The sequence below is a fragment of the Canis lupus genome, chromosome 33 (assembly GCF_011100685.1).
Source record: "Canis lupus familiaris isolate Mischka breed German Shepherd chromosome 33, alternate assembly UU_Cfam_GSD_1.0, whole genome shotgun sequence".
NCBI lineage: Eukaryota > Metazoa > Chordata > Mammalia > Carnivora > Canidae > Canis > Canis lupus.
Genome location: NC_049254.1, coordinates 16,155,715 through 16,176,501, shown reverse-complemented (window position 1 = coordinate 16,176,501; position 20,787 = coordinate 16,155,715). Strand labels below are relative to the sequence as shown.

Here is a 20,787-nt window from a genome sequence, read left to right as displayed (position 1 = left end):
ATTTGTAGCTTTGTCTATTCTGGACACTGAAATCCCTGCATTGGTCCCAGGCTTCCATCTATCATAGTTTTTTCTTTTCAATTTCTGAAAAGTTATTTTAGAACACAAAAAGGATAAGAATAAATGTCCTTTTTACAGGATGAACTGTATGCTGCTGTTCATTAAACTAAGATGAACATGATATGCACCTACCTCTTTTACAGACAAATCTGTGATTATTGATATAATTCTACTGTCATACTGTGACCTTCTACTAATCAACAGCTCCCTGACCCCTGACCCTGTAAGTATTTGTGAAACCCTTACATAGGTGTGGTTAAGGGAAAAGTGTGTAGCTTTTTTCTATTCAGAATCGTAACTGAACTATAGATTTCTTGGGGGATGAACCTGTATTTTATTCAGTGTGTGTGTGTGTGTGTGTGTGTGTGTGTGTGTAACCAGTACTATGCATTTGTTGAATGAATAAACCACTCTGCACTAGAAGGCAAAGCAGAAGCAGAGCAAATACTGGGAAGACCTGGGAAGGGCCTAGCAGGGTGGATGAGTCTTTGTTTGGGAAGAATAGTTTTCACTTCCAAAAGCTGGCAGCACCTTTCCTTCCATCAGCTGCTAGGAATAAATCATCAGAAGTCACGGCCAATTTCACCTCCATCAACTTCTCCCAAAGGGGAGAAGGGAGTGGAGAATGGAATCAATGTTTGCTGCCCTAACAATTGCAAGATATACTGTAATCTTTATCACCTTTCATGTTTCTTAACAGGCGTCCGAGGTAGAAGTCTTTTTTTCTTTTTTGCATGTAGTTTTACTTTATTTTTAGTTAATTCTAGCCCCAACATGGGAGACTTAAACTTGTGACCCTGAGACCAAGAGTCTCACGCTCAACCCACTGAGCCTGCCGGGCACCTCTGAGGTAGAACTCTTAAGCTTAAGTGGCAGATTAGAAAATTGATATTAAGAGCAGTTCAGCAATCTACTTAACATCGCATAGTAAGTAAGTAGTAGAGTGAGCTTTACAACCCAGGCAGGGAGAGCTGAAAAAATATTATAGAGTATGTCTTGATTGCTACCCAGGAAGCCTCCAATAACAGAAGCTCGTTAGACAGCTCGCCTTCACCCAGGAACTCAGACCTCATTGCCTAAATGATTACCCCAACCCGTTCCCAATTGTTGGAAATGTTCAATGGGAGGGGAGCTTCTATCTTCAATTTCAGAGAAAATGAAGCCAACAGAAAGCAAATTGAACTGTGATTGGGTAAATATTGGTGTGAAAAGTTTTAAAACAATGTACCAAGGACTGCTTTCAGCTGCAAATGAGAGAGAGAATATGAATATGCAGAGGGGCTCAGGTCATTACAACAGGGACAGGCTAGACTCTGAGGAGAGAAAAGGAAAAATTGAACAATAGAGCTGTAGGCACTAAAGACAGATGTCAACAACTTCACAATTCTTTCCTAGATGTTCCCTCCGATCTTCAACTGTGCATAGGAAAATCAGAGCTGGGGCCCTGGGAGTACAGCTCCTCAGTTCTCTTACTGGGTCATCAGCTCTCCCCTCTGTTGCTGACATCAAGCCTTGAATTGGAATTTGCTTGAGGAAGGGGTTCTTCTGCAAAAGATAAAAACATTTAAACACCACAAATCCAGAATGTTCTTTGTAGCTGTAGAAAAAGCACTGAAATAGGGGTTTGGGGACACAAGTTTATTCTAGCTCTGTCTCCTTCCAGAAAATGGGAGAATCATGTAACCTCTAGAACTTCCCTTTCTCCTTGTCATTTGGACCAGGATATAAGCACCTCATTAATTTTAGTCCTTTCGGCTCCTGTGCACTGTGATATCTGCATTCGAAGGTGCATTTTGCCCCGACAAATTGATTCTTATCTGTCCTCCTATTTGTTGTTGTCTCTTAAGGAATTTTAAATCTCTGGCACCTATAATATTAGGGGATGACTGAGCATGGTGAGCTGTGGTTAATTCCAGGTTAGCAACATTTTGAGGTGTGGCTGTGAAGTGGTATAAGCACACGTTCCTTCTAATTGCTTTATACTCAACTAAGTTATGAGAAGTGGCTCCAAGACTACCTTCTTCTATGGTTTATAGAGGTGATCACAGATTTTATCAAAATTTTATGAGACCAAGATATCACTATCAGACTCATGCTTATGGGGCTCACATAAGTTCTTCAACTCCGAGCTACCTGGAAGTCTGGAGGCTGGAACAATCACCCTGCTTGTCCAGAGTGGAGGAGAGATCCCAGGGATGGGCCAGAGGAAAGGCAAGGGGAGGGTGCTTGGTGCCTGTTTGTGCCATAATTCAGGAAATCCACCTAGCAGATACCATATCTCTGTCTATACACTAAGCATTATAGAGCTTTGTCAGCTCCCTGGCCATCCTAATGAAGACTTTATTTTATCTAAGAATTTTATTCAGTGTGAAGTTTCCTTGTAGTGACTTGCATAAGTCCTAGTGGATTTTTTTTTTCCAGGAGCTACTTTTATGATAGAAGTTAAAACAAGTCTATTGGTCCAGTGATGCAAATTTAATTATTTTCCACTGATGTCTTTTTTTAGTTACAAGAATATCCAGAGTGCCTATAATGGGGAATCTTTCTAGGATGTGAATTTTAAGGGACATTTTCATCTGCCTGGGATAGAGAACACATAAAAAGAACAAAAATGAAGTATGGGCTTGACTCCGAATGATCATGTTAGATCGTGTCTGTTACCCATAAGATGCTCTGGGTTTGGGGTGAGAAATGGCAGGATAGGATTGAGCTCATTGATTGGCTCCTAAGCCCCCTCATAGCACAGTGGTAACAAGAGAGATGTACAAATCCAATGTCTTTTTGTTACTCTAGTCATTCAACGAATATATACTTTTTCAGTCGGTTCTATATGCCAAGCATTGTTTTAGCCTAGGAAGACATTGTGTGAATAAGACATCTGGACAATGTCTCTGCACTCATGGATATCGTTTTACTACGGGCAACATGGTAAACAAACAAACACTCCATTATTGCATAATGTAAGTCAGGTGCTGACAAAGCTCCAAGGAAAAAGCAAAGTTGGGTAAGGTGATAGAGCAAGAGGGTTAGGGATAAACATCATGCAGGGTGACATCAGGAGTCCTGCCCAACGAGATGACATTTCAGCAGAGATCTGAAAAGTTGGAAAACTAATAATGTAAATATTTGAAAAAAATATTGTATTTTTTGCTATTCTTATTTTAAAGCCATTATTTGACCATTGCTTCCTACACCTACAATATCCTGTCCCTTGTCAAATTTTAGCATTTAAAGTCCAGTTCATAATACACCTTGGTTCTTGGTATGATCTTGGGTAAAAAGTAAAGGCCCCCATTTTGAGTCTAAAGATCCCTCTCTTAACTTTCACTATGCAACTACTTTTTTTCTATCTTGGGAAAGACAACAAATAAATATGACAATGAAATGGATTGCATGGGGCTGTGTACAAAATATAGTAAGTTGTCCAAGCAACATTTTTGTAAAGGTTTTCTTTGCACAGAAATTATTCTTCCTTCATTTGTTAATGCTTATATTAAGGTCTAGAAAAAGTCTAGCCCACTGCAACTGCCTTAAATGAGATTACTTCCCATTATGCCTCCATGGGTATTCATTACAGACCCATGGTGAGTGTGGCAGGTAGAGCCTCACATCTGTCCCCAAGGATGCGTGAATGGATGCCTTGAACTCCCTCAACTTTTCTTAAGGCAGTTTTTAAAAATTTTGGTACAAAATACCACATAACAAAATTTATTATCTTAACCATTTCTAAGTGTATATGGCTCAGTAGTGTTAAATATATTCACATTGTTGTACAACTGGTCTCTAGAACTCCTTCATTTCACAAAACTGAAATTCTACCCATTAAACAATGACTCCCCATTTCCCTCTCCCCTCAGCCATGGCAACCGCCATTCTACTTCCTATTTCTATGAATTTGACTACTCTAGATACCTAATATAAGTACATTTAAACAGTATTTATCTTTTTGTGACTGGCTTTTTTTTTCTTTGCATAAAGTCCTCAAGATTCATCCATATTGCAGCATGTGTCAGAACGTCCATCTATTTCAAAGCTGAATAATATTCTAGGGTGCGTGTGTGTGTGTATGTATAATATATATATGTATATGTATGATATGCAATTTGTTAATTACATTTGTTATTCCATTCATGAAGCAGTTTTATTGAAGGATAATAGGTACAAAGTGAACTACACACATTTAAAACATTCAATTTTATAAGTTTAGACATATGAATACGCCCATGAAACCACCAATACGATCAGGATAGCCAACCTACCCATCACCTGCAAAACTTCCCTCATGCCCTTTTGTCATTATTTCCGTTCTTCCCATCTCTCAGTCTTCAGGCAACAACTGATCTTCCATTTGCCTATTTTAGAATTGTTTCTGTCATTCAGTATAATTATATTGAGATTCATCCATGTTATTGCATATATAAACAGTTCACTCTTTTTATCACTGATTAGTATTTCATAGTACCAATATACAATACCTTGTTCATCTATTCACCTGTGACAGATATTTGAGCGATTTCTAGTTTTTGTAAATTATACACACGTGAGTATTACAACTACAATTACAGATACATGAATGCATGAGCATTCACTCTTAAGTCTGTATGGAAAGTCCTTTATTTCTCTTGGTTACATATCTAGGCTTGGAACGCCACGATGATATGCTAAGTGTATGCCCAACGTTTTAAGAAATGTCAAAACTATTTTCCAAAGTGATTAAACAATTTTATACTGTAATATATAATAGCTCCAGTTCCTCTACATGCTTGCCAATACTTGATAGGGTCACTGTTTTAATTTAGCCAATCTAGTAAGTGAACAGTGGTATATTACTCTGGTTTTAATTTGTATTTCCTTAATGACAAGTTAAGGTGAGAAAAAATGAGCATCTTTTCATGTGTTTTTTGCTTTGGTGAAGTGTCTGTTCAAATCTTTGGTTCATTTTTTATTGAGCCATTTGTTTTCTTATTATTAAGTTTGGAGCTTTTATAAATATATTCTGGATACAAGTCCTTTAGCAAATGTATGATTTGCAAATACTTTCTCCCAGTCTGTGGCTTACATTCTCATTCTGTTAACTGCACCTTCCAGAAAACAGAAGTTTTTATTGTGATAAAATCTAATTTATGTATTATTGTGTTCTGTCAATGATACTTTCAATGTCATTTTGAAAAAGTCTGAGCCTAATCCAAATTCATAGACATTTTCTTCTGTGTCTTCTTTCAGGAGTTTTATATTTTAAGTTTTGCACTTAGGTTTATTTTTTAGTTTATTTTTTACGTATAGGTATAAAGTTTTTTTCTGTTGCTTTTGGTTTCGTCCTATTTTGCTTGTTTGTTTTCATTTTGGCATAAGCATATCTAATTATCCAAGCACTGTTTGTTGAAAGGCTATTCATTCTCCATTCAATTGATCTTGCGTTTGTCAAAAATCAGTTTTCTTTATAGGAGTGTGACTATTTCTGGACTCTATTTTGTTCCACTGATCTATTTTCATGGCAATTCTGCACTGTCTTGATTATATAACTTGAAGAAGTCTTAATACCAGAAAGTCCTTTTAAAGTTATTTTAATTATTCTCTCCTTTCTTCATTGCCACATGAATTTTAAAACTAGCTTGTCAGTTTCTTAGAAAATGCTGTTGGGGTTTAGGATGGGATTGTGTTGCATCTATAGTTCAATTTTTCAAATATTGGTAATAAAAACATTCAGTTTTTTGACACAGGAACATGGTATAGTTCCCTTTATTTCTTTAATTTCTCTCAACAGTATATTATAGTTTGCAATGAACAGGTCTTAAATATATTTTGTTTGATCTATCCTTAAGTATTTCATATATTTTTGATACTACTGTAAATGGTATTTTAAAATTGAAATTTCTAATTTTTTACTAGTATGTAGGAAAATAATTGATTTTTTTATAACATTTTATTCTGCAAACTTGATAAACTCACTTATTATTTCTCGTAGTGCTTTTGTACATTCCATAGAATTTTCTGCATAGACAATCATGTTGTCTGTGAATAAAGACAATCTTATTCTGCTTTCCAACCTGGATGCCATTTATCTATATGTGTTATCTATCTGTCTGTTTGCCTTTGTTTCTGCCTTATTGTACTGGCTAGGACAGTGTTGAATAGGACTGGTAAGAAAAAACATTCTTCTATTTTTCCTCATCATAGGGGAAAAGTATTCAGTGTTTCAAGATTAAGTATGGTATTAGCTCCATGGTTTTTGTTTTTAAAGATTTTATTTATTTATTTATTTTCTAGCTATTTGAGAGAGAGAGAAAGAACATGAGTGGGGCTGGGGGGAGATGGGAAGAGGGAGAGGGAGAAGAAAGCTCCCTGCTGAGCATGGAGCCTGACCCAGCTAGACCTGAGGACCATGAGAGCTGGGCCTGAGCCAAAGGCAGACACTTAACCAACTGAGCCACCCAGGTATCCCTAGTTACATGTTTTTCGTAGATATCCATACTAAATTAGGGAGGATTCCTTGTATTCTTTTTGTGCTGGGAGTTTTTGTTAGGAATGGATGTTTGAGGTTGTCAAATAGTTATTCTGCATTTCATTAAAGGATCAAATGTTTTTTCTTTGATTAGCTTGTAAATCTGATTAATTTTATTGACTAATTTTTAAATGTTAAACCAATTTTGCATTCTCAGGATAAACCCCAGTTGCATATGATTTATATATTGCAGGGTTTGATTTACTAAATTTTAAAAATAATTTAAATACTTATACACATGAAAAATATTGGTCTTATATTTTCCTTCCCCTTACTGTCTTTGTCTGGTTGGATATCAGAGGATTCTGTTCTTATTGTAGAATTTCTATTGTTTCCTTCTTAATTATTTAGAGAATTAATTAATAAGGTCATCTGAGTGCAGTTTTCTTTGTAGACAAGTTTTTTTTTTTTCTGTAAAAAAAATCTATTTAGTAGACAGGCAGCTATTTGGCTTAATTTTTTATATGTTTATTTCAAAGAATTTTTCCATTTCTTGTAAGTTAAATTTATGAGCATAAAGTTGTATGTGAAATCTCATGATTTTATTTTCAGCATATATAGAATCTGTAATGATGTTACCTCTCTTATTCCTGATATTAGTAATATATATTTTTAAATTTTTTTCTATTTAGTCAGTCTGGTATTTATCAGTTTTACTGATCTTTCCAAAAAAGCAGTTTTTTGTTTGTTTATATTTTTGGTACTCTCTATTGTTTTTCTGCTTTCTAATCATTTACTTATATCCTCCGATGTTTCTTTTGCTTTAAGTTTTAATTTTCTAATCTTAAGGATTGATTTGAAATGTTTCCTCTTCTCTTATATAATCATTAGGCGCTATAATTTTCCTTCTAAGCAATGCTTTAACTGCATTCTAATTTTTTTTTTAGATTTTATTTATTTATTCATGAGAGACACAGAGAATGAGGCAGAGACACGGGCAGAGGGAGAAGCAGGCTTCTCCTTGTGGGAAGCCCAATGTGGGACTTGATCTTAGGACCCTGGGTTCATGACCTGAGCTAAAGGCAGACACTCAACTGCTGAGCCACCCAGCCATCCCTGCATTCTACAAATTTTAATTCATCTTCATTCTTATTTGACTCAAACTGCTTTCCAATTTCCTTCTTGATTCCTTCCCTAGCCCATGTGTTACCTAGAAGTGTGCTAGCTGATTTCAAAGTATTTGGAATTTTCTCCAATTTTTCATTTCTTTGAACCTCAAACATAGTGTTTTGAGGATTACTTTATAGAAGGCATCATAGACACATCTCGTGGTGTCCTAAAGTTTCTGTTTCACTGTTTCTATTTTAAATTAAGCACAAAAGGAATACCTGGCTTCTACTTCTGGTTATTATGGCTGCATTTTTTCTTTCCTACCAAGAAAATTATTAAAGTAGGAATAAATACATGAATAGATAACATAAGACATAAGAAAACAATACACTTTTGAAAGTCCAGGAAGGAAGTAGGTTCTAAACAAAAAGAACTTGAGTACCCAAGATCTTAGAAAGAAGTCATAGCATACACCTTTGTTGTGACACCAATTATCCAGTGCACTCACTTCTACATGTTGAAGATATATATATATATATATATATATATATATATATATATATATATATATATGGCTTTCTGCCTAAGAGTCTTTGTCTTCCTGAGGGAATGCATATGTCTCATGTGTGGGGAAACTGTGAGCTCTGAATATTCAAATCTCCCAAAGCAACCTCATCTAGTGATGGCTAGGGAGTTAGTATATAATTAACTTGGCTTGTGTTTTGTTTGGCTAACATATCTCTGAGTCTTAATCTATATTGTCCATAGTTTTAGATCATAATATGCCTTTCAAAAAAAAATAATATGCCTTTCAGAAAACGATTAAATTAAAACGATTAAATTCCCTTTGAAAAAAGATAAAAACCCCAAAGTCCCTACATTATTCCATTTTCTCTCTTCTTCTATTATTTATTCAAAATAGTCATGCAGTTTGGGAAGGAAGAATGAATAGACTGAAAACCAATAGAGAAAAACAACATAAATAGATCCATAGATTATCAGTTTATTATTATTATTGGGCACTGATATTTAAAAAGTGATATAACTGTACATTTGGTATAAAAGAAGAGAGTTTTAGAAAACAGAAATACAGGACCAGAAAAAGTATCAAACTTAAAGAGGGATTGAAAGGTAGAAAACACAAAAGAAAAGGTAAGAGACTATAGGATATGTGAAAAGGTCCAACATATGTGTAAGTAGAATGTAGAATCCTAGGTGAAGAAGAGATAAAAAGAAAATGGAAAGAAGCAATTTTTGAGGAAAGAATAGCCAAGAATTTTCCAAAACTAATGAAAGACATCAATCCACAGTGTAAGAAGTTTAGTAAATCCAGGAAGGACTAATATATATATATATATATATATATATATATATATATATATATATATATTATAATAATATAATATATATATATATATAAAGCCTTCTTAGATGTATTATAATAAAACAACTGAAATTAAAACAAGGAAGATCATTCGTGTAGTCATAGGGGCAGTGAATATTCATTAACTTCAAAAACGCAACAATATATCAACAACATATTCCTTGAAAGAAATAAAGGCATTGGGCAGTTAAATCATTTTTTAAAAGCTTAAGATGGTAACAACAGCTTGTGGTGTGTGTATGTGTGAGTGTATGTGCATGTGCGTGTGTGCTCTTTTGCTAAAATGGCAGAGTTCAGTATTTGTGACAGAGACCATATGGCCTGCAAAGCTTAAAATATTTACTATCTAGCTCTTTATAGAAAACATTTGCTGACCCCTGTAGATATTCTTACTATTTACAAAGCTAATTAGTTGTAATGCTTTAAAGCAAATTCTATTACCTAATGGATTGAAAGTCATGCCATTTTGTCTATAGATAAGAGAATCAAGTATAGTACTGTACCTGTGTTCTGGGGCTAGTACTAGATCCTGGAATTAGTGAAGTCTAATGGGTAAATCCATGTCAGGGACTAGGAGATTCTGTGTTTTTGACTGGCTATTTTCTTCTCTGGAGCTTCTTCATCTATGTAATAGAAATTAAATTTCAGTGCCTGATTATTTCAAGGGTCACATCATATCACAAATTATATGATAATAAATGTAAACATTGTAGCAATTGAATATTATTAGCATTAGCTTTGCATTCAAACAGGAAAAGATATAGATGGCAGACTGTTAATACAACCACAAATTTCTGCATAACTTCTAAGTTGGTTTTTTTGGTTAATTTATTTCATCCATCTTAGTTGATCTTTCCCACAGGTGATCAGAATAACTACATAATTAATTTGGCCTTTAACAAAATCTGTTATGTTATCCCTTTGTCTCCATCCAATTGCCCTCTTTCTTTTGTCCTCTTTCTCCATTTTATTGTCATTATCAGTGCCATTTATTGAACACTACTATATAGTATATACTGTATTAAATATGTGATACAAAAAAAATATGTGATACACAATACATAATCCTTACAACAGCGATATGAAGTACACATTACTACCCTTATTTTATAGATGAAGACATTAATATAAAAATCATTTAAGTATTGAGTCCAAGGTTGCAAAATTCTTAAGTGGCAGAGCTGAAGTTTAAACTCTAGTCTGACTCTGCAGTTTGCAGTGTTATTATGCATCTTCTCTCTCCCTTCTACTATTTATTGCAACTGAGTTTAGGCTTCATGCCTTCTCCCTCTTCGTATTGTCTGTGTTTAGGTGAGTGCTCTGCATAGAGTAACCCCATTATAATAGCTAATAAAAATTAGTGAAAAGTAATGCTAATTAATATGATAGAATTTTAAAAGTGAATAAATGAAAACCATGGCCAATTTGGGCTAAAACTGGGGAATGCTGTGGTCAGGCTAGGTTTAGAAAATACTAGGTTAAACAGATTTCCTTACAGCATGACTTTTCAAAGATTTTAAGAAGAAACATGTGCTGTGTATCTCATCGAGTTGATAGCTGTGGCATGTAGCACTCATTAAGGGTATTTGAGCACAGAATTCCTTTTTGGTAAGCACTTTCTTGGACTTTGAAAAGTTTAAATTAATTTATAAAAGTAAATGGATTTAAAAACTGTTAACAAGCTGTATTTTTAAGCAGTGAAAGATTTTATTCAGCAAGCAAATGAATATTTTCTTCAATTTGAGCATTTTCAGAGCAGAGCATAATTTGCATGAAGCAGCAATTTACAAAAGCAATATCGCTATTAAATATGACCTTTTGACTTTTCGAACAAATTCCTCATTAATGCCTACGGACTACATTTTATATTAAACACAAAAACAAAGATATCATTAATGAGGTGCTCGTAGAGGGACAGGAAGACCTAAGGCAACTTAACTTGTTCAGAAATTGTGAGGAATGAATGGGGTACAAACCAGTAGTTACTCCTATTTGGGGAAAAAATATCCTGGAGAGAGTGGTTGTTCCATCTATTCTTAACGTGTGATGTAATTCCATCTTGGACATAAAAACTCCAATGATATGAATTTATGCCAATTACTTCCCAGTTTAACTGGACATGTGCTGGAGTAACTGGAAATTTAAGTTAAAACTTCAATGGAGTAATCAGTTATTTTAAGTAACAATTAATACAATCATCTTACAAACAAGTGATCCGGATGTTTGCATTTGATTTTACTGATGACTGAATCCAGCGATGGTTCTGGTACTATATGAGGGTAGCCTTAGACATTTGCTGTATTGTCAGATGGCATGGGCAAGCATGGGGTGGTGGTGAAGCCAAACTCTGTACAGCAATAAGAGTGCACAAAATCTGTATTACAGCATACAAATTCTATTTATATATTTCTTCACTTTCATTTAACCAGACCTAATCATCTTCAGTGTCTGCAAAGCATGCTGGACCCCAAGGTAACTCTCTCCTAGGTGACTCTGATTTTAATTAAGGTTGCATGTGCTACCTTAGTCTCTACAAAACTCCATGATCTAGAGGGAGGAAGAAAGAACTAGACCATTCAATGAAATATTGCTCTGTGGTGGTAAGTTTTATGGCAGAGGTAAGACTAAACAAAAGATGGAGCATTAGAAAGGCAAAAGGGGAAGTAATGGCTGAACTATGACTTGAAGAATGAGTGGAAATAAATGAAGCAGAAAAAGGGAATAAGAAACTCATAAAGCAAAGGCTTTAGGAGAAATTCTTAGGGAGGAAAAATGTGCTAATTAAAAGCTATTACAGAGATGGGTACATTTGACAAATTCTGAGGAATTCAATATGGCTTAGAAGATAGTAGGGACACTACTAATTTGATGTGTCAGCTTGCCTAGGCTGCAGTACTCAGAGTTTTGGTCAGACATTATTCTTCTGTGAAGGTACTTTTTAGATGTGATCAACATTTAAATCAGCAGACTCTGAGCAAAGAAGATTACTCTCCACAATGTGGGTGGGCCTTGTCCAATCAGTTGAAGGCCCTAATTTTTAAAAAGACTGACCTCTCTTGAAGAAGAGGGAATCCTACCACAAACCATCTTTAGACCCGAATGGCAACTCTTTCTGGTTTCCATCCTGCCAGCCTACCCTGAAGATTTTGGATTTGCCAAGACTCCATAATTGCATGAGTCAGTTTTTTTGACATAAATCTCTTTTTCCCTAAACATCCTATTGGTTCTATTTCTCTGGAGAAACAGATTGACTGGTACAGATACACATAGGAGAGAAACAAAAGATGAAAGGCAAGAGAGTATGATTAAAGGATTTTTGTTCTTTTGTTCTTTTTATTTTTTACTGACACATAATACACATTAAAAAAAAGTAAACTATTCTAAGTGTTAATTCTCTTTGTAGAAATTCACATGAACATGTACACTCAATCAGGACCTAGATAGAAAAATGGGACATTACCATCACCCTCTGTCTCATACTATCTCCAATTCCCATGAGTAACCACAGTTGACTTCCAAGAGCATAGCTTAGTTTTACATGTTTTTGAATTTCATTTGAATGTTTATACATACAAACATTTTATTGCTATATAAAGTTTAGTTTGTTTTTTCCCATTGCTATATAATATTGCATTGTGTGAATATGCCACAATGTTTTCATCCATCCAAAAGGTAGACATTTAGGTGATCTCTAATTTTTAGCTATTTTGCACAGAACTATTATAAGCATTCTAATATATGTCATTTGGTGAACATATGAATGCATTTCTGTTGGTTATATTCACAGAACTTGAGTTGCCAGATTATCAACTGGCGATTGATTATATTACTATAGACATAGTAGCATAGAAATTCCATAGAATCACAAGAATGTAACTGATCAAACTAGCCTTTTAGATAGATCTTTCTCATAGTAATGAAAAGAATGGATGAAATAGTGGTGAGAATAATCTAAGTGAGAATTGATGAAGACTTAAACTTATGCATGTAGGTGAGATAGAAATTAAGAGATAGATATGAGAGCTATTTGGAGGGCAAATGGTTGGACTTGATGACCTAATTGGACATAGGTATGAGACCAGGATGACTTCCATGTATCTAGATAAGTGGGTATTGGTGCCATTGGTGGCACCAATTGATACATGAAGTTCCTAGCTTCGTGTATCAATTGCAATACATTCCAACAGCTGTGTGCATTGGCACCTATGGAGAGTAAAAACAGAGTGGGTCTGAATTTATTTCTGTCATAGAGGAGTCCTATGCTCTTGGGCTAGTTATTTCACATCTAAGAGGCAGTTTCTTCACCTGTAACACAAGGATAATAACATGCATCTTCCATGATTCAATGAGATCAAGCATGTGAAGTATCTATTATTGCCTGACACCCAGTGATGTTAAATAACAGCCATTATTATTGTTATATTTACTTATTACATTTTAATGCTTTCTCCTACTTCTGTTCTCAAACAGGAGAAACCACTTTTTCTTCCAACCTCCACAATATACCCTAAAATTTGAGCATTTAGGTGTTAAGTAAAAAAAATGACACTGTATTTAGCAGCCTGAATCAGGCCCAATCACCACCCTAAAGCCACTTATGATTTAAAGTAAGGATGTTTGCACTGGTTGTCTGATATAATTCTTGTTTTTTCCATGGCCAAACTATTCAATTTTAGTATTATCTGCCATTTCACCCCATTTATGAATACCTATCAATCACTAGCTATCATTGATCTACTTTTATTAAGCTATTTTTCATATTATATACATAAGGTTATGGATAATTAAGATATTGTCAGATATATTAATAATAATAAATTATTATTCCCATTCATCACTTATCAGTATGCTGTCATATTATAATAAAAAGCCAACTTTTCATTTAATCAAGCTTGTTTTAATAATATTAATAATATTACAAAGAAATTTTCATAGTTTTTCTCATTTTTGTCTAAAATAGATTAATAAATTTTTGCATTGTTGGCAATATAAATGGAATTAACTCGGCTCTCTGATACAAATTTTGCAAGGAGTATCTCTGTAAAATATGAAATGTAGCTTGATCCCATGTCTTGGAAAGAATGTTAGTAGAACTAATGAACAGGCCGCTGTGCATCTACAGAAGATAGATTTTCCAGGTCACAAAGTTTGGAGCTAAAAAGAGCCAACAGGACTCAGCTAAGTGGCCACAGCTGTTGAACTGGGGCAGACTAGGTGTATATTGAATGAGAATGGAAATGCCACTAATACGTGGATTCTTGCTGTTTCACCCACACATGGTGGGAAAAATTGGCATGGTTATTGCTGAAACCTGCCCTGGGGTATTGATTTAGGGAGTCTGCAGGTTTTCTGAAAGGCTTACCAAATTTCCAGCAAGTGCACTGAAGTTCATTGAATCTATTCATCCTACTCAAGCTTTTCCCAGACAGTCAGTCCCTTGTTCACCATCTCAGTGGCCTAGGAATACACCAGCTTCTGCTGCTTAGACTCACTTTATAACAATCTATCTCTGTGAAAAGTCTAGCCAGAGAGATTAAAAAATAGAGGAAATATTTATTCAATTTCTTTCAAGTCTGCTGCCTCATTTCTTGCCGACTGAATAATTTTGGGTGCTTGGCATGTGAACTAATGTAAAGGGACAAAGCAGAAGGAGTCCCAATCCAGTCATGTAATCACAAACGCTGGGAGCAGGGTTCTTGACCCTAGTTGCAAAGAATCCCCTGGGGAGCTTTTAAATATTTCTGGCATGGCCCCGCCATGGCCAATTAAGTCACAATCTCTGAGGATGTGTTTTGGGCCCTGGGATTGTCTTAGCTCCCAAGAAGATTCCAATTTGCACCCAGGGTTGAGAACAATAGCTATGTTTTCTAAGGTGATTTACAGACCATGCAAAGCACCTTAGAGATCATCTAATCCAATATATGGAACACATCAAACTAGCTCTGGATAACACGGAGAGGAGCATTCCAGACTTCTACTCATTTGCCCTCCTACAAGGATCAAGGAGGCAACTGTTCAAATTATTGAATGAAAATAATTATTGAGTTGCACGCTTATTATTACCAAGGTGGGAATATAAAATCAGAGAATTTAGTGACAAAGTAACACAGCCTGGAAAAGATCAGTCATGCCTCCTAATTTCCATTCTTGTGCTCAGTTCACTTTTCCATATTGCTTTAAGCCATGTTAACATGAACTGAGAGGGCTTATCTCTAAAACAACTGCCAGCATGATAACCATGAGAAATTTGAAAGCAGTGAGTTCAAGTATTTTGTAAACGAGAACTAACTTTGCATTACATTTTCATCATATGTGTAAGAACGTTACATTGGCATTTTTATTCTGGCTTTATTTCTGCCTAGGTCTGAATTAATTTGCAAGACAGACTTTAGTCTCTAATCCAGTGGAGATTCTTACTATCTTGTTTTGTTAGAGTTAGTGATTATTGAAAGGTCATTTGTACCCATGAATGTTCTTTCCCCACTTTGCAGGTGACAAGATGGAAGAAGCCAATGACTGGTCATTGCAGAAGAAAGAATGAGAGCCCCAGGCTGAGGAAGAGCCAATGGGATGATGGAGCCAACTGTGAACTAAGGCAGCTGCCAGGGGTTCTGTGATGAGCAAATGGATTCTTTTTTTATGTAGCCTTTATTCACATTTTTATGTTTGATTTTGTCCTTTGATTATAATGACAGGTTGTGGTTACATATTATTAGAGATGAATACTAAAGAAGTGACTAAATAAAAGGGCAAGAAATTGAGGATGATTGGTGTCATCCCAGCAGGGAAGGAAGGCAGACAACAATATCTTTTTATTCTCAGTCTCAAATGCTACATGTACCTGACCCGGAATAAGCTTAGAATATTTGCTTTATTCCGTGGTGCTTTTGTGCTGCTGTCCAATGAACAGAGGCTATGGCTGGTGGAGGGCAATTCCATCTCTGCAAACCTGAGGCTATTGAACATATTTATCTATAATGACATATATATTTTATGGGTATATGCTGTGGCACTTATTCCTCCATTTCTGAAGTTCTTCTCTCAAACCCTTTATTCCTCCTTTCCACAATTCAGCCACAATCAAATCCCTTCTAAGGAGAGAAAATGAATCACTTTTTCTGTCTTGGGAATACTGTATGTATCAAAGCTGATTTGGGGGGCGGGACCTGAAATTTTAGAAATCTTAGGGAATTGGGTATTAGAGTCTAAACCTTATAGCTACATCACCTTGGTCTTGGTAATTGATTTGCTCTCAAATTTCAGGTACCTTCTTTTCTTTGAGATATTTAGATTTTTGCATATACCAAGGGGAAACTCTTGTCAATGGACACCAGGAGTCACATACAGGAATGTTCACAGCAGTGATGTTTATGATAACAACATTAGATTGAGACCAATCTAAAAGTCCTTTGAAAGGAGAATGATGAAACTGAGACAAATGGATACAATTGAGTACTACACAACAGTGACAGTGAAAACTATCGCCATTTGCATTTATCTTGGACATATGTCCAACATTTTTCATGTATGAACTCATACGTACCTCTGTGGACGTATCAATTCATATGACGATTTTAGAAAATAGTTTATTATTATCTGATACTGTTGGAAATATAATAAACATTGCAGTGTGTTTACTATGTACCAGTTGTTTTCCTAACTATACAAATACTAATTCATTTTATCTTTAAAAGTTAAGGTATGTACTGTCATTTTAATTTTATATATGAAGGAACTGATGCAGAGAAGTTGGGTACCTTGGCCAAAATAAAAAAAAATAAAAAACAAATAAAAAACAGCTAATTGGTACAACCAACACTGAATTCAGGCAGTCTAGCTTCAGAGTTCATCTTAACTGTTGTATCATGCTGACCCTTCCAACTAGTGAATCCCGTAATTTCACTTACTGACATATCCCATAGTGTAATTTTGCCCATAATCTAAAGAGATGAGTATGCTTACAGCAATTATGTTGATAATAAAAAAAAATTTAAGACAACCCAAAAATCCATTGATAAGAGAATGGATGAATAATTGAGATATAAGCATTCAAAATCATAGTATAAAATAGTGAAAACTGTTTAACTGTACCATTCGAATCAATATCAAAGTAATGTTGAATGATAAAAGGGCAGAGAATATACATCATGTAAAAACATATATGTTCAAATACATACAAAACTAATCAGTATATATTTATATGTGCATTAAGACTATAAAGTTTGAGAGAAACATGGGTGGCTCAGTTAGGTATGCGTCCGACACTTGATTTCAGCTCAAGTCATGATCTCAGAGTTGTGGGATCAAGTCCCATGCTGGGCATGGAGCCTGCTTAAGATTGTCTCTCTCCCTCTCCTTCTGCCCCTCCTCCACCAAAAAAAAGTCTATAAAGTTTGCATATCACACTGCCACAAAAGACAATGGCCAATAACTTCTTAAAAAACAGTTCTACTTCACTTGAATTTTTAAAAAATGTACGATTAAACACATAAAGCAATATAAATTTTTTCTTCACTTATTGCATTGAGAAAAATTCTGCATGTTCGCAAATTATGACTTTTAATGAGACAATTTAAAAATATATATTAAAGATTTTTTCATTGATTTTCAAAAACAATTTTTTGTAAAAAGTTTATGTGAGAAATTCATCAAAGATATGTACTTTTTTGCATAACTTTTTTTGAAACTAATTTATTTATAAAATGAAAAATTGGAAATAAAGTATATTCACCAGGGCTGCCATAAGAAACTATCAGATTGGGTAGCTTAAAAAAGAGAAATTGTCTCAAAATTCTGGAAGCTAGTTCAAAATCAAGATATCAGTAGGTTTAGTTTTTTTCTGAGGTCCTTCTCAATGACTTGCAGATTTTCAGATGTTGCCTTCTCACTACATCCTCAATGGTTATCCCTCCAGTGCCTGGTCTTCTGTATCCTAATTTCCACTTCTGATAAGAACACAAGTCAAATTGTATTAGGGTCTATACCAGGGGTCTCATTTTAACTTAATTACTGCTTTAAAAGCCCTAACTCCAAATACAGTCACATTCTAAGGTACTGGAGGTTAGTCATTCAACATATGAATTTGGAGGGGACACAATTCAGTCCACAAAGTAAATGTTAAATAATCCATAATGAAATAATATAAGATTATCTAATATAATACAGCTAATAAAGATATAGACATTAGAATTTTCCTCAATGACATGGGACAACGCACATGATATTTAGGTGAAAATATACAAAATATGAATATAGATTCCAACTTTGTTTAAAAAAACCTAAGCAAGAGAAAGATTAACAGTAGTTAACTCTAAATAGTAGCATCTTTGTTATTTTTTCTTGGATATATTCAAGGTTATCTTTAATGCATATTTTTATTTTATAAGCAGAAGAGTTTTTAATGTTCTATATGGAGAAGATTACATGTGAAAAGCAAGCATTAAGCAACAGGCACTGGTTAAATTTGTTCTTTTATTAATTTAACTGATATGTGTTGATTACCCATTTTATGCCTGGCAGTCAGGGTGGAGAAGGAGGACCTAGAGGACACATAATTGTTTCTTTTCATGTAAAGTGTTTATTCATTTATATACTTGTCACCTGGGTTTGCAAATTCGTGGCTCTGGTCATCAAATTTTAGGGCCAAGTCATCACATTTTATCATGCACCTAAAATACAGGTGATAGCCATGTGGGAGGACACAAAATGGAAGAGGAGGTCCAGGACAACTTTCCTGAAATATTTGAAAGAATACTATGTAGAAGAGCATATGATTTGTAGGCTCATATTAGGGGGAGCAAGGAGAAATGGGTAGAAGTTTGGTTACACATATGGAAAAAAAATTCCTCATGAATTAGTATTCCAAAACTATCACAGATACTCTTAGGAGGTAGTGAGTTTGCTGTAATGAGAGCATTATAGCTTAGTTTACATTGGCACTGTTTAATAGAATTTTCCATGGTGACATAAATGCTCCATACTTCTACTGTCCAATATGGGAGCCGCTAGCCACATGGAGCAGCTTATGAGCACTTGAAATATGGATAACACAACTGAAGAAATGGACACTTATTTTATTTTAGTGTCATTAATTTAAATGTAAACCTCCACATGTGGCTAGTGACTCCCTATGGGACAGCGCAGGTCTAGCAGACCCCTCCCTCGGCAGGGACACAACTGTTTGAATGGTTAGTGAGTAACATAGCGGAGGTATGTGACGCTGTGTTCTAGCCTAAGGTTGTTTAATCTTTCAACTTGAACTTACGGGATAGTTCTTTCTTCTGTGGGGCATAGGAAAGAGAGACACCCTGATGGGAAAAGCCTGATGAGCATGCCCTGGATTGTCCACAATACTTTAAAAACATGTGTGCCATATTTGAAAGAGTGGTGGAGAGCAAAGTGTTCAATCTACTATGAATATCCAGCAGCTACTGAATATTTGAGATGTTATAAGGAGACAGAGGACCAACATGCTGGCACGACAATCCCAGTGGAGCTGCAATTACAGATTATTTATGCAAATCCCACATTTATAAATTTGAAAATTTGAGATGCCAACAGAATGAGTGACAGGGCCCATGTCTACTAGACTCCCATATAAACTTTTAGGCAGCCCAGAAGTTTCAAAGCATCTTCTCAATGCCAATTTTAAAAATGGTGACTGTTAGAGTGGGCACTGGTCAGCTGAGTGCCCAGTACATATCTATGGCACCGCAGTACCCTCTGAAAAAGCCCGGGAATCCAGAAGGCCCTGTGGACACACCCAGGGCATTAACACAGCTGACACACCGAGGGAGGTCAATGACCTAAGGTTCCAGAAGTGTCCCTTGACACTCCCATTTAGTTTAAAGAAAATGTACCAAAATAGGAAAGAATGAGCAACATTTGGAGGTTTAGGTCTATAGACTATCCATGTAGCTGAGTAAGCAGTGACCTGTGTCTTTAACAAAAACCTATAATAAGAAGTGCTCTGAAGAGAGAACCACAACTTTAAAACTAGTTGCCTGGGTTATCACAAGCATTAATGTCAGGAAAGTCAATTAAGAAGTGACCCCCAACAGTAAGGCTTTGTCATTTGGGTTTTAGTCACATCCTTTGTTAGCCTCACGGTGAGTAACACTAACTGTTGACCTTTTGCTTTGCACTGAAAGGTCATTAGGAAAAGTTAAGCCTGCTATGTGCTCACTCACTTCTGAAGGCTGTTATTCTCAACATTCCATTAAAAAAGGTTGTCAGAGAATGGGGAGAAAAAATTAGGTAAAGGCATGGTGAACTTTTTATCTGTAAACCACACCGAGTACTTCCAACTGCCATCTGTTAGCTAGCCCCGTAATTAGACATGTTTTCCTTTCAATACAATCCAAAGACTATAGCTCATTGTGATAGCCAGTGTTACCTTCACCAACATGTGACTCTATATTTCTATACTTAGTATTTAGGAGGAGAATTTCCTTATTTTCTTTTTTCTTCTTTTTAAGGTTTTATTTATTTATTCATGAGAGATACAGAGAGAGAGGCAGAGACATAGGCAGAGGGAGAAGCGGACTCTTTGTGGGGAGCCTGATGCCAGGACTCAATCCCACGACCCCGGGATCATGATCTGAGCCAAAGGCAGATGCTCAGCCACTGAGCCATCCAGGTGCCCCTCCTGGTGTTTTAAGCATCCTTCTTTCGGTGTCTCTTCCATACTGAAGACATCTTAGAGAGACTCTCAAGTGGAAATGCTATGGCTTGAAAAAATGTGATAGACGAAAGTAGTGGGTGTTATTAAGTGGTTAGGAAAAACACTAGT

The 20,787-nt window shown here is 35.5% G+C and overlaps 2 long non-coding RNA genes across 5 annotated transcripts in view; one reads left to right on the top strand and one right to left on the bottom strand.

Moving 5' to 3' along the window:
• The window catches only part of LOC102155742, a 291,499-nt gene that overhangs the window by 1,531 nt on the left and 269,181 nt on the right, over nucleotides 1-20,787 (bottom strand). For all 4 annotated transcript variants that reach the window (XR_005383271.1, XR_005383272.1, XR_005383273.1 and 1 more), the window contains 2 exons: nucleotides 9,500-9,619; nucleotides 1,534-1,605 (listed from right to left, as the gene is read on the bottom strand). This is a non-coding gene — a long non-coding RNA (uncharacterized LOC102155742). The remainder of the gene's footprint in view (nucleotides 1-1,533; nucleotides 1,606-9,499; nucleotides 9,620-20,787) is intronic.
• Nucleotides 145-16,619, top strand: LOC119867325. Its single transcript, XR_005383287.1, has 3 exons — nucleotides 145-283; nucleotides 11,426-11,468; nucleotides 15,488-16,619. It is a non-coding gene; the product is annotated as an uncharacterized LOC119867325 (long non-coding RNA).